Source organism: Drosophila teissieri, chromosome 3L (assembly GCF_016746235.2).
Source record: "Drosophila teissieri strain GT53w chromosome 3L, Prin_Dtei_1.1, whole genome shotgun sequence".
NCBI classification, from domain to species: Eukaryota; Metazoa; Arthropoda; class Insecta; order Diptera; family Drosophilidae; genus Drosophila; species Drosophila teissieri.
This window is the reverse complement of record NC_053031.1, coordinates 12,032,577-12,048,120: the sequence shown is the minus strand read 5'-3', so window position 1 is coordinate 12,048,120 and position 15,544 is coordinate 12,032,577. Positions and strand designations below refer to the sequence as shown.

Sequence of the window (15,544 nt, the reverse complement as noted above, 5' to 3'; positions counted from 1 at the left end):
CACGTAGCTAGTCGTAGTAGCTGTCATGTTGACAATTGGTTGGCCGCTTTGTTTCGGCGGCTGTTGTCATCATTGTGTTGCCACAATTAACACACAATGTTGGGCACTCAACCACGCCGCATGTGTCCTTTGGATCGCAGGTGGTCCTGAGTTCCCGGGTTCTTCGGTTCCTCGGTTCCTGGGATCCTTGCATCACATAGTCGCCCTCCATCACTTATGCAAAACGAATTCAATTAACACCTCGACACAAAACATTCAAGCGATCTGGCCACGAACACTGAGCACGGTAGCTGAATAGTTGGATAGCTGGTTGGGTAGCTGGGTAGCCTGGCACTTGGATAGCTTGGGCACCCCGACACGCAGGACTCGTAACCTTTCTTTCGTCACCCCTGCTCAGAAAGATGTGGCACACAAGAAGGGGACCTTTGAGAGAGTGTGCACTCGGCAAAAAGAACAAGGAACTGCAGTTTCTAGGTTTTAATAACAGGAATTTCAAGCAAAAGTCAGCGAAATGGAAAAGTATCGGAATATGTAGAAAGTTGTGGTATGAAATCATTAGTATTACCAATATAATTACTATACATCGATGGGTTCCCTTCGTGCTATAAGTGCTATAAAGCAACATCCTTGTACAAAATTAATAGAGTTTATAACGCATATCTTTGTATAACAATTTTATTTACTTATTTATCAGAGATGTTCACTTGTATGTAATAAATTATACTGGATAAACAATTCAGGCAGAATTTTTGTGCCGTGTATCTAGATTCCCCCTCACAGCGGGAGATTCCTGGCCTGAGTTGTGTGTTAATCGGCACGCCGGCGCAACTTCCGTGGCCACCAATTGCAATTGCTGGCGGAAGAGTGACCACCACCAGTGACCAGTGACCAGCACCAGCAGCAGCACCACCACCAGCACCACCACCATTGAGAACCACCGCGAAGTGGTTCAGTGGTCGCGATCCTACGACAGGTGATACGCGAAAGGAAGTGCTCCTCGCGATCGCCTAGTTATTTATGTGACAAAATTTTGCAAATAATTGGATTGACTGATCAAAGCGATAGTTGGCAGAGAAAACGGCGAACGGAATTGGAATTTAATTCAATTAAATGCGTACTGCGCTGCAATTCCTCAAGTGACCTGCCAGTGGAGTTTTATCTTCGAATCCAGTGAACCAGTTAGTGGCGGGCAGCTGACCCAGGTGACCCCAAGTTCCTCCATCCGCTGATGTCTTCATGGCGACTGATATACGATCGAGTTGAGGCTGAATGATGAGGGCACTGTTTATTAAATATATTATATGTGCCCCGTCGGCAGGCGGCTTCCTTCGTTTCTTGTTCCTCGTTCTTTTTTTGTTTTTTTTTTTTAGTTTTTGGGTAGGACAAAAGCTTTCCCATAATTTGGGTATTATTAGGGCTTTGGCCAGCGAAGCACCCAACGGAATGGCTGGCTATCCTAATTGGATTAGGCGGAATCGAAACGAATCGAATTAAAATCAAAATCAACATCAAAATCAATATCGAACTTGAAATCTCCGCAGCGATATGCGAATCATGTTTGTCATTTACCTTGGCTCGCTGGATTTTACCTGGAAGCAAAAGCATTCCCCCCCTCCCAAAAAAAAAACAAAAAAATATTTTGTGAAATTGTTCAGTTGAGCGGATCAGCCGTGTCGCAATCTATGACATCCGCGTAATGCTGATATCCATGGGAAAATGGAATACTTGATATTTTATATTTGATATTTTGGGCAGGCGGCCATCCCAAGATGCCACCACAACCTGTGAGTCACCGGAGTCACCCAAAAACCATTTGGGTTTTGTTGGGACAACTTAGCCTTAATGATCGTGCTGCGGAGGCAGTCAACCCATTTCTGGCGACCAGTTGAGTGTGTCCCTCCGCAGAAGTAACCCGCAATTTCATTTTAAGCCATAACATTTAATTTGTATTATTTGGTCTTGGCCGAAAACGAAACGAAAAAATATGTTACTGGCTACTGGGTCATTGTACCTCCCAACCCGAAAAACATAAAAAAGGGCAGACAAATACGAGTAGAAGTAGGGGCTGAACCTCTGAATGTTTTATGCTCACTGCCCCAATGTGGGTCTGATTTCCAGAACACTGCAAATTATTAAATTCGAAATGCAAATTATTGTTACGATTAAATTGTGGCCACTTCCCTGGCATTACCATTAATCGAATTCAAATCGAGACAAGCGAAGAGGTTTTATTCTGCGGTCGGACATGTGACTTGTGGTTGCTCCATGATGAGTCCACTTCTTGACTCAGTGCCTCATCGACATTGCCTCAATTATACGCTCGGCTTGGCTAGGGAACAGGCACTGGGAATGGGGATGGATGGTAAGTTGGATGGGGATGGATTCAGGAATGGGAATGGGGCAGGAGGGCTGGGAGTCCGGAACTCGGTCAGATGTTGGTTTACCCTTTCGGTCATGGGTTACACCTACTGAACTGCTCTAGAATTAATTTTCGAGGAGTCATTACCAATGCAAAGTGGTTATTAAAATAACAAATATCACATGCAGATGCTCTCGAAATTAGGGGCATGAGATACCACTTAAATGAACATATTTCGTGGTACTTCTTTCAGACTATATAAATTTGATTATGTTGAACTTGAAGTTGAGTTGTTGGAGTTATAGGTACCACCTATAACTACCTTAAGGATTCAGTCAAAGATTGGGTTTTAACTAAGGATTTGTTCAATAAAATCCCATTTTTAGCTTTCATATACCAATTATTTGGGACCACATAGCATATAGCTAGCTATCTGAGGTATCTGCGAACTACTGAAGTTTGTATAACCTTTTGCACGCCAAAAGCCTTTCCTCAAACACGGCAAATGACAAACTTAAGTACTGGTTATTCGTCTTGGTGGCGGGTCAAATGTATTACCGTTTGAATATAATTATTTTCGTGGCCATTTTCCCGCACTTCCCTCATGTCCCTCTTGGCCACCCCTTTCCGCGCCCAAAACTTTATGGACGCCAAGACAGCACAATAAATAAAGATAGCCAGGCCAGGAGGAGAGGTCGGTCCGTCTGTCTGGTGCATGATTATAATGGCATGGCTACTGCAGTGGCAGTGGAAGTCCACTGTATGCTCCGCTCCCTGGAAGCCAACTCCACTCCCTGGAAGCCAACTCCGGATGGTTATGGCCGTAAGCAGCGTTGGTAAGTGCGCTGATCGCCATCGCGAGTGCTTCCTGTGCACATGAGCGGCCATGGAGGGGGGCTGGGCATACATACATATGTGGATAACCACGGGGCTTTTTTTATTATTTATTTTGACCAGGAGGAGGAGGAGGAGGGGGTGGAGTGCTTGGTTCTGGGACAACCGGCATGGCGGAGTGCTATTCGTCTGGAGAAGGCGTTGTGCGGCGGTTAGTGGTTGCCTGCTGCTCGAATTTGGACCAGATAATGGCCATATTTACCATTTGCATTCACTCCACATACGTAGATAGCATATATGTATATACCATATATCTGAATGTACATACGTATGTATATATAGCGTAATGTGTGCGTGTGTGTGACTGGGTAATTACGAGCAATTTTCACTCCTTTTCCACTGAGCCACAGGCTGGCTGACTGACTTGTCCAGCGCCAGATGGTCCGGCAGTGCCACGCCCACTTTTAATACCGCACACACCATGCACGCCTCTTGCCGCCTTGAGTGGCCGCATTACACAACCTCCATTGTTTCCGTTTTCCGCACAATTATTACTTATACAAAATGTATAAATTAATAAAAAGAAAAGGCCATTGCAGTTGCCTTTGTAGCCTTTGCCTTTCGCCTTTTGCCTTTTGCATTTGGTATTGCCGTTGCCGTGACCGCTTTTACGGGCACTTAACAAATAAATAAATGGGCCTCAAATTGCCAGGCAAAATATAAAAAAAAGGAAAATATATAAAAAAGGAGCAGGACGTTATGTCTAACCACACTGCCGGATCGAAACTGGCAGACCAGCCCAGCCGTTTTAGCCAAGATTAATAGCTGTAATTGTTATTCATTGAGCGCCGTGCACTGCCATTGTCTTAACACTTGAACACTCGAACCTTTCTGGCCAAAACAGCTGCCCTCGTTCCGAGTATTCCATCGACTTTTCACTAATATGCCAAACCACAAGATCCGGGGTCGTGAAATTGCCCATATATTTTTGCTCACCTCTTCCGATCGTCTGATCTTCTGATCTTCGCTTTTGCGATCCGAAATTGATATGTTCCGCCTCGGATCCAAAATGTTTATTTAATTTGCCGTAATTTCCATAATTTTCCGCACACAAGATGCTTCAAATGAAGACGTCAGTGACACATCTGTGTCTTAAATGATGGGCGATGGGATGACACTAAATTATAGAGTAGGCTGTAAGAAATAGTTGTAGTAATTTATTATCAACTACTCTTCAGCAACTTATTGGGGAACTTCCATTAGTTGGGTAATTTTCTAGATTTAAACGATGAATATAAAAAGCTTTGTAGGTTTAAACAAAATTTTATCACTTAATATACTTCCAATTTGCATATCACCTAAAATCGAATGATTTTAATTGTATTTTTTAAGAAAAAGTATAAAAGCTCATACAAAATTCGGATAAATCCTACAGTCTTAACTTATTTTTTCTTTAGTTGTTTCTCCTAAGAGAACTCCTTTCAATCTCACAATCCAATCACCACGAACAAATCTAATTCCACAGCTTATAGCTAGTATATTTTGTTTAATTTTTCCAATATTATACACTTTTGCTGAAATCCAAAAGGTAATTCCCATTCATGTAAGCATTGGGCCAGTGCAAAAGTCCTTCACAACGTGGGCTTCCGGCCAAGTCGGTGGCGCATGAAGATGTGACAAATGTGTGGCAATAGCTGTGAAATGGGGGCCGAATGGTGGCAAAAAGCAGCCGAGAACCTGGCCAACTTGGGCCGGATTTGGCCGGGTTACCAAGAGCTGCCATGAGGTGCCAAGCGCTGGCAAGAAGTGCCAAGAGCTGGACAAAAAGGGTGACCAGCTGTGGAATCGCGGCCGTGTCCACGTCCACGTAGAAGCCGCTGGCAAAAGCCGGGCGCGTAGCCAGCGAACAATGTGCAAGTGAAGCCCCATAAATATTGTTTAATCGATGTTTGCTCTACGTTTTATTGCATTTATGGCGTTTTTAATGAGCGCGCCGTGTCGCCACACACTCGAAGACACCAACACACCCAAGCGCCTACACTCAGGGAAAAATTAACGCTTTTCGATATCAAATCAAGAACGAACCGCATCGAAAGTACGGTAAACTCGAATTTTTTTGATTTAAGAACAAAAATTTAAATTCAAGAACGAATAATTTGAGACCGAAATTATGAATTTGAGAACGAACGTTCTGGATCCAAGCACTAACAGTTGATGGGATTAAGAACGATAAAGTACTAATTTAAGAGCGATACATGTACTGCTTTAAGTATGGGAAATACTAATATTAAGTAATTAAAATACTAGATTTGAACTCGACAAATTCCCGATTCAAGTTGTACAAGTTGACAACTGAAGTGTGAATAACGTCTACTTTGAGTAAGAAAAGTTCCTATTTTGTGAACTAGATATTCAAATTTCAGAGCAAACTGTTTTAGTTTAAAAACGAATCGTTCCTATTTTAAAATTTTTATCGTTAAATTCAACATCAACGCGTCTTTTATATGAGGAAAAACAATTTTATTTGAAATTAATAATACATAAAATAATTGTTGATGGCTTCCTCCACTATAGTGTTTATTAGCCAAATTCTGTCGACTTCCAGCAAAGTGTTCTTATTTAGTAATGCTTTTCCGTGTTCATTCTCTGATAATAATGAACGAATGCTCTGTAAATATGATACGTTATAAATATAGGATAAATAGGGATAAAATTATGAAATAAATACCTTGTTTAGAACGAAGTTTTTTTCATGGTCTTCCTTATGGTCGTTGCTTATAGAAGGTTTCTCACAGTTCTACAAAAAATTATAAGGTATTCAGGACATCGAATCATAAAAAAAAATTCTTACATTTCTTTGATTCCATGAGCAAAGTGCTCTTTTAAATTCCATCCGAACTCCTAATTTGGGAATCACCTCTTTTAATTCTTCGTCTGTAATATCTTTTAGTAAAGACAAGGTCACTTCAGATTCTACAAAAATTAAAGAGAAGAGACTACATATAATATAAATAAATATAAATATAATATAAATATATAATACATTTCTTTTATGCTGTATACTTGCATACATATGTATGTATGCGTGCATGCGAACACGTGCATAGGCCAGCAACGCTTAATCTTGGCGGTTTTTTTCGTGCTTTTGTGTTTCACTTTCGTTGTTAAAAATGTTTTCTCAGTATAAAACGAACAAGTGTATAAAAACAAGAAACACGAAATTCGCTAATGCATGTATGTATTTGAAAGCAAAGAAATAGGGACTATAATATATGTAATAATATGTATAATATAATATAATAATACATATGTATATAATATATGTATATATATATAGTCCTTATTTTCTTTGCAATCATATAGATTCATGTGTACATACATACAAATGTTCATATGTATGTATATATATACACTTTATTTAAAAATTTGTACTTACCCTGCAGAAAAGGGAAAACACATACCATGCCCATTTCCTCTAATACACTTTTAAGTTCAATGTCTGTTTCCATATGACTTTCCATTTTTAATTCACTTCACAATTCACTTTGCTCACTACGCACTTGCACTTCCAAGAACTTTTTGACACTAAATGCGCGCCGTGTTGCAATCGGTTATCGAAGAAGCATATATGTTTCTTCTTTAACAACACAGAAATGTAATGCGTATCAATAATATCGCTTTTGAAATGTGTAATTCAAGTACGACTAGTACTTATTCCAAGAACGGTTTTCTTAAAAATTTTAAGTACGACACAGTACATTTTTAAGAACGTTCGTTCTCAAATTATTCGTTCTTCAGTTTTCTGAGTGTATATACTCATACACTTGAACACTGCTACCCGGATGGGTGAGCGTGCAACATTTTAATTTTATGCCCCGTCCGGCAGACCAATGCCCCATTCTGCCCCCCGACGACGACTGCACGTGTAAGCCGCTGCAGCAAAAGCTGCAAGAAACTGCAGAAACTGCAACATCGACCGCGGGCGGAGGCATTAAAAAATCGCACAACAGTCGGATAGTTAAGAGCGGCTTACAACATTTTTGTCAGTGACTTGGTGACTTTGAACCAGAGCTCCACATTGGCTGGGGTATTACGTCTACGTAATGTGCGTAAGTGCACAGGGGAAATTAAAAAAATTACCAAATATTAAATATAACATTTAATTATTATTCCACTGAATCTCAAAGTTTGCGAATCAACTGAGTGAATGGAGCAGATCCAGTTGCTTAAAGGACTGCAATCACAGTTCGTAGATATAGTTTCCCTCAAATAGTTAGGCTATTTAGATACTTATTGGTTTGTTGTACTAACAAATTAATAGTTTATTTTTGAAATCTTCAGAAACAAGAATGTAGATTTGTTGCCAGTGCCCCGCCACCGTCGGCAGACATCAGCAGTTAATTTTGTGCGCCTCGGCAACAAAGTAAGTGGGGAAGCGCAGGATCGTAGGAATGGCATTGAAAGTGGGATCTCGCTGGCAATTGGCTCGTAAAATGGCTATTTCGACGGACTACGCATATTGTTTGTTGTGTTGGCTGGAATGGTTGCAATAGGGCGTTATCGCTTTAACGGTGATTTAGCGATCCTGCAGCGATCGCCGCGCGGCGTGCCATTAAAATTTCTCATCAAGTTTTATCGGCCATTAAAGCGAAATCCGTATTTAATTAACCAGGCCAAAATGTGAGCTTGAATTGGCCAACGGCGATTATACCGGGACTCCTATTTAGTTTGTTGCTGATTATGGGCCATAAAATGGCTTCCAAGCCAACAAGATCCAGTGCATCCATCCAACGGATGGGATACCACATATCCCATATACCCGATGCCATATCCCCATTGCGCAGGCGTGCCAAATTGGTTAACAAGCGCCGAGCCCAGACTTAATAGCAATCTCAATTCAGGACCCCGAACCGGACGATCTGGCAGGGTGTTGAGTGGCAGATTACATGCATTAGGCTGCCCAGGCTGTCTGGGCACTCCAGCCCCGATCCCCCCAGGATCCCCTTAGGATCCCAGCTCCAGCCACATCCAATTTATCGCGCCATGACAAATTTACGGCTTGTAATTGCAGTCAGTTCGAAAATTAAACCGGCGAAAAATCCACAACTTCATAAACACAAAAAGCTGCAGACGCAGACTTCAACTCCGAAAACTCCACCCCTGCCGCAGTCTTTGGACCTATTCCCCGATCCTCATCCCGATCCTGATCCTGGTCCAGTTTCAGATCCAGATCCCATTCCAGATCCCATTCCAGATCCCAATCCAATTGCCGGTAGTCCGCCCGCCGATCTTTCGCCTGAAATGGCGCTACCCTGCAATTTGCGTCTTCGGTTTCCTGCGAGCTCTCGAACCCTGACACTGCCCTGCATTATTCAATTTGGCTCCATACACTTTGCAAAAAATATTAAAAAAGTAATTAAAATGTGTACAGGAAATAAAGTATTTTTAAGACATTTTTTTGTAACAATTTGTCTTCTAACAAATAGCTTAGTTAAGAGCAAAGCAAACAAAAAGATTTTAAGACTACTGCAATGGTTTTAAGCCAGTGTGAAACCTTTAAAACTGATTCTTTTTTTTAAGAATTTATTTTTGCTTCAATCTCTTTAAAGTCCTATTGCTCGGTTGCTCTGCCCAATTTCTGCCAGTGCATTTCGCTTTTGGACGATGCTCACCCGCCGCCTTTCACTGCAACACCGATTGCGAGCGCAAATAGCCAGTATTGACTACCGGTGATTGGCGATTTTAATGGCCGTCGAACTGCAGCCACTCCGCCCGCATAGTGTCACATAATTTATTCGTAAATTAGCCTGGCCAGCTGGCCTGCCAGCCACGTCAAAACAGCGGACCACAAACACCCCCAACTGGATGGATGTGGATGTGGTTGTGGTTGTGGATGAATAAGTGGATGAATGAGTGGATGGATGTTTAGATGGATGGATGGATGGCTACTGCCGGCCAGTAGCCACTTGGCACCCACTCAACCCATGGATTTTTCGAGTACCGAGGGGTGTTCTATATATACATTGCCATGGAGTTGGAGGTTTCTGGGTGAGTTGGGCGCGGATTCGGGTGACGCCCATTAGCGTGCGTCGTCAGTCGGCCATGTTCATGTTGCCACTGCAATGTGCCAATGTCCACTGGAATTTCTGCTGCTGAAGGGGCTGAAAGTATTCCAGAATTATGTTGGCTCCACTTTTGCCAACACCACTGGTGGTGGTGGTGGGTGGGTCATTAGTGGGTAATGTGCAATCAGCCTACTTTCATGGGTCATAAACCACTAAACTACCAAGGAGTAAAGATGTTTCGTTTACGTATTTGATTGCATACTCAAATGGATCCTTAGATTGGCACAGTATGGAAAGCATAAAGTTAATGTGTTTTCGATAATCACTCCTTATTAAATGGTGTTTAAATTTAAAGTGCTTCTAGATTAACTCTTAAACATGCTATTTCGAATAGATAGGAGTTCGATGAAGCCATCTAGCGATTGACATCTCTGGGGATTCGATCACACACTTGCCACTCCATATTCCCGAGAAGATGGGGGCGCTTCTTCACCAGCCAGGCAGCTCCAGCTGTCCATCCGCAAGTGACGGACTAAAAAATGAAGCCAACGTGATGGACAAAAACGCAAATAAATTATGAATTGGCGGCGAAGAGGAGAGCATTGTGTCCGGTCCTCGAATGCGGCGCTATCTGCACGGTCTGATTGATGGTTCCGCGCCTACGCCGCACCACGGGGAATTAAATGGTATTATTAAAAGGTAACAAGCTAAACGCCTTTTAAAAATTTTCGGTGAGTGGCCGCTGTAATGGTGCAGTAGCTGCAAACCCAAAAGGGCTGGGAATTCACAGCAAAAGAACTAAAAACAAAAAACAAAAAAGCCGGGAACGTGTTATTTATGCATTAGCATCGTGGCAGAAGGGTCAACGCGATGATGCCACCGATCGGAGGAGCTGTGCAACTGCACCTGCCAAAATGGAACGGGGGCGACGAACCACCTCGATGTGACTGACTGACTCGATGCCTGTTCCCCTTCCTACGATCATTGTGGATTTAAATAAATTCCAAATTAAGAAAAACCAAAAAGGGTTCGCTGTGCGCTAGGCGTTTTTCCAACGTCGTATCCAGACCCCGTCATCAATTCATCAAAACAGCGTTTCATATAAAGGTGAAAAGGGGTCCAGAGGATATGCGATGCAGGCACTCGGTGATTAAAACAAAAAGGACGATAAGCAGCGGAAAAAATTAGAGCAATGTGTGCAAGGACTCGTTGAATATGGAATAAATTTGGAAAAAATGTTCTCGATAATGACGCAACATTCGAGGTTTTTGTGCGTTCCTATAGCTTCTGCATTTTATTCATGTTTTTTTTTTGAGTAGCCGGCGGAAATGCCGATGAACAGACAGGTGAGTTTCAGGCCTTTGACGCACGACAAGACGGCTCCTCTGGGCTCTCCTCCCGAAAGACATCATATGGATGGGACGTCGGGTAGCCCAGAGATCCCAGATACGCATCAAGCGCGTGTCCAGCGTGCGCTGTCTATGAAAATTAGCCCACACTTTCAAACAAACTCCGCGGTGGTTTTTTAATCAATCGCGTGCGCGCCCATCAAGTTCGGTTCGATTCTCCGGTCGTCAGATCGCTGGATCTGACCAACACCAAGTCACCCAAGATTGGGCTGATTCTCAACGCTGCTCTAATACAGGTATCCATCCATATGAGAGACTAAGAGACAGAGACCAAGAGCCTCGCATGATGGCTCATCACCTGGCTGTCGGATGAAGCAATCGCAATCGACCTTTCGCAGTTCGTGCTCCTTCAGCTGCCGCTAGTTCACTCGGAGTTGCGTGATTTTAGCATTTGTTTCCTGATCGATCGACTTTAATTACGGACTCACTCGATCGCAGCATCTGGAGTACGCCATCCGAATCGAAGCCAGTGAATGGGAGCACCCCGATTTGGGCAGGTACATATGTACATCATAATGCGTGTGTTTGGGGACCCATTATTCGAAACGGATATGGAAATAGCTCAGTTCATAGATGTTAAGAAATATCACTTATGTAGTTCAATAAATTTATCAACTTGAACATCACTCATAGTTACGTATTGCAAAGGAAGATATCACATTCAATTCAAGTTCCTACTATATATTATATCTAGCAAACATGTACAAATGTGCTTTCAAGCAAGAACTATATCCTCAAAATTGCTTTCTTAAATATGGAAATGACATTGCCGTATGCTGAACATAGTAAATTGCAGTATTAACTATTTCATATGTTTTTATTTATTTTTCAGTTAATTCTTGAACTTCCCTCATTTCCTAGGTATGCTACCTCTTCTTACAAAGTTACAAAGTAAAGTCATATTTTTCAGTGCAGCATGCACACCTGCTCGTAAAGCATTTATAATTATTGCCGGACAATAAAAAACAGATTTTGATGTATGTGCATCTATCACCTGTTTATGTCAATGTCTTCAATGGCACATTTTTTTATTCGGCTATCATTATCCAAGGATGGCGATGAATGGAGTCACATGTGTCTCATCTTGTTTATCCGAGGACTTGTCTGCTAGGCAAACACCTTTGATGATGCGTTTTATTGACTCGAGAAACGGTTAATTGGTCACGTCGCACTTTATTGATAAATGTTTGGCCATTTATATGGCTGATCGCCCCGAGGCAAGGCTATATACATACATACATGGCTACTATATGGCTGAATATGAGGCAAGGCAGTCAGAGTCGCGCGACTTCAATCGGTTAGCTGCCACACCAATTTATAATTTACCAGTTAGTTAGTTCTGGATGTAACCCCCTGCGATGTCACGTTGCTCATTATTAAGATTGATTCGGGGTCTAATCACGTGTTAACACAAATGAACAGTCATTACGGGAAACGTGTGTGTTTATGAGAGGCTTTCCCATTCTCTTTCCCAGGCTCATCTTTTTCACCTCTAGGCAGGCGACAAGTGCGACACAGGCACTGGAAAGCTTCCAATTTGTGTATTCACACTGGGAAAAATGGGGTGCTCACAAATGATGTATTTAAGTTAGGAAAAGATTGGAGCAGCAATGGAAATTATAGCTGGAGTGATAAGAAAATTGTCTTATAGTATATTTCTTATATATTGAATCATAATTAACTCCATTTCTTGTTTTTATAAGTTTGACAGTCATTTTATTGAAGGCTCTGAATCAACAAATGGGGTAAAGTTTAATAATACTAAATTAAATATTTTTCTTATATTTTTCTTATCGCTCAAAAGGTAATTTAATTGGGTGATAAATATTTTAAGGCTGCTGTCTGCTTAAAGTACTACTAAAGTAGTTAAGTGCATTTTTAATGCTTTTAAAGAATAGTTAAGCTGCCATTGGTAAATACTTGGAAAATCGCACGTATAGCTTTGATATTAGCTTACAACTTTTCGCGCAGTGCACCATGCACCCCAGCGGGCTGTCTTTCATAACCTTTTATCGGCTTCGACGGAAATCTCTTGTTCAACCCACACAACCACCACCACAGACTCGTCCTTTATGATACCATGATGCCATGATACCTCAATACAAAACATCGATCCCCTGGCGATGGTGATGATTTTTGATTAAGTGGCCTGCGATTTGTCAAAATATTTCACGCTGCCGCCAGAGGAGTAAAAAAAGGAGGAAACCAAGGAAGATATGGTAAGGGTCGCACGTGAGATGAAGCCGGGTTATGCCGGCTTGTTTGGGCGAGACTCGGTGTCATCGGGAATCTGTCTCTATATCTCGACTGGCTGTCACACGGCGGCAAAGTATCCCATAATATCCACTGGTGACAGCGACAACAACGACAATGACAATTGCCGGCCACTCGGTTACCTGCAACTGTGCGACTCCCAGTGGCACACAGGTGAGTGCTGCAGATCCATATGCCACATCCAATCTGGGCTGACATTTAAAAATAACCATAATGCGTCATACGCTTCGTGTTTCAATAAATGGCCGGCAGGACAATAGCCAAATAGTAAACAGCCAAAAAGCCCGAGGCACTGATTCTTATTCCCAATCCCAATTCCAATCCCCATTCTCATTTCGATTTCGTGATTTAGACTCCTTGATGCAGTGTGTCAGGAGTGACAAAGAGTGACTAATTGGCGACAGGTTCGGTATCGATCTGCATTATCAATGATTTGTGCCACTTTGGCTGCCGGCGGTATTTGATTTGATATTCCGGGATCCCGAGTGTCAGCTAATTGATGTGCCTCAATAAATCTCAAATTCGGAGGGAGTCAGTATGAGTGGTTCCCATGGGGCTGTGTTTTCAGTAACTTGGCCGATATTTTGGCAGTGCGAATGAGGCTCTTCGGTGGAGAGAAGGCAACTCAATCCAATTACTCGCAACGCCCCAAGATGCCGGTTAAGTGGGGCTAAGCCGCTGCCCCGGAACGGAACGAATCGGATGGGCTGTGGATCGGAACCAATGCCAATGTCCAACTCGATCGAGGATCTGGATCGAAAGATGCAAGATGCAAGAAGAGTCCATGGAGACGAGGGGAGGATTGAAAGGGGGCGCCGCGCCGGGTGACACATGCGAGCTATCTGCTGCCATAAAAGCAGCAACAGCAACCTGGATAAAAGCGGCTTTCACGGGCAAGCACACAGTGGGCCAGATTCGCAAGGAACCACATAAAAATTAAAAATTCATTAATGATGAATAAATCATATTTTCATTAATAGTTACAAATTCTGATGATACATTTAATTTTTAAAACAATTTTGAGATGTTGAGGGGAAGAAGAACCATTTCTAGAAACAGTATGACTTTATAAACTGTCTTTTGTTTATGGTATAAAGTAAGCAGGCAGCCCTAATGTATATTTTTTGATTTCATCTAACTAATTACATATAGAAAAGATTTTGGTTTTCTAATTTGCGAACTTAGATCGCAGCCACTGTGCGAGGGACGACCGGCTTTTGGTTGGGCAGCGGCGACAAAGGCTGACGCTGAAGTGATGACCGGACAACAAACTACATTCAGCAGATAAATACTGAATTTATGACTTAATTTAACTGCGAGCCAACGACAATTTTGATGATACGGACCAGGGGAACGCGACGAGATGTGGCAGGAGAGGATGGTTCTGGATGGGAATGGGAATGGGTTGGGAATGGGAATGGGATGGGATCGGCCGACTGAGTGGGCAGTGGCAGCCACGGAGCGGACACAGCCCGAATCCAGTACATTAGCCAATCCTGGTCGCACATCGCTTCATTCACAGCCCCAGACACACATAACTCAAGTGGTTGTGCCCGAGTGGGAAAAGTGGGTTCAGGGAAGAGGCAAAGGGATTGGGACAGGAATTGCGTTGGGTTAACGCCGATGGTGATGTCTCTATTGGCCGCAGAATCAGGGAAGCTGCTCAGAGTTTTCCCCGCAGCCCAAAATGCAAAGGGGAATGCGATCGTGGAACAGGATCTCTGGCCAGGGAGTGGGTAACGGGGAGCGCTGGATCGGGAGGAAGCGATGGTTATCACTCAGCTAGCTGGCCAGGGCATCAATTAATTTATGGCCATGCGCAGCGCACAAATTGCGGCTGAATTGGAGCAAGCCCAGCTGAAAATGGGGGGAAATTCGCGGAAAAAAAAGCAAACGGAACAAAATAGCAAGAAAATTGTGCTCGATGGGAAACATGTTCTTCTAAAAACTAAACCATGTCTTAGTACGTTGAACATTTAAACATTTAAACATATAAATTACCAAACAATCTAAAAATCCCTATAAAATATTACAATGATCATAAAATGAAATATGAAATAAAATCACATGCGTATAGATATCAATAAATGTTTAAATAGCTATAATTAAATCCAATAATGGTTTTCCCATGCAGCAGCAGCAACAGATGACGGAGCAGTGAAATCTGGCCAAGAAGGAAATCCCTCTGATTCGATATCAGCCAACTGACGGATGAATTAGCCATGTCGGCGGGGGTCACGAAGTTCACGGTGCGGAAGGAAACGGAGATCGCACACAAAATGTGTTCTGCACCTCTGACTGGCCTTGCGTGTTCCACCAGGTGGGTCTTCGTCTTTGTCTTTGCCACAAAAGATTTTCACCTGCACTTCACTACCAAGAGCCACTACCTTTACCACTTCCAATTCCGATTCCGTACTCCATCTCGAGCCCGTCTTTTGTGACAGCAATTAACCGTCTCAGTCAGCCGGATTGTTCCGTCTGGAGGCGGGTCAGGTCGCCTATTCTCCTGGCTTCTTTCACCCAAAAGATACAAAAACTAAAATATACATATGCGTACAAACTGTTGCCCTCCAGTTCACAGAGCCACGTTCGTGAACTGTTCG

At 42.7% G+C, this 15,544-nt stretch overlaps 1 long non-coding RNA gene across 1 annotated transcript; it reads right to left on the bottom strand.

The window, feature by feature from the left end:
- Positions 1-5,691: 5,691 nt before the first annotated feature.
- LOC122618092 lies at positions 5,692-6,165 on the bottom strand. The gene is made up of 3 exons (XR_006325997.1): positions 6,045-6,165; positions 5,922-5,990; positions 5,692-5,861 (listed from the first exon to the last, which is right to left on the bottom strand). It is a non-coding gene; the product is annotated as an uncharacterized LOC122618092 (long non-coding RNA).
- Positions 6,166-15,544: the final 9,379 nt, after the last annotated feature.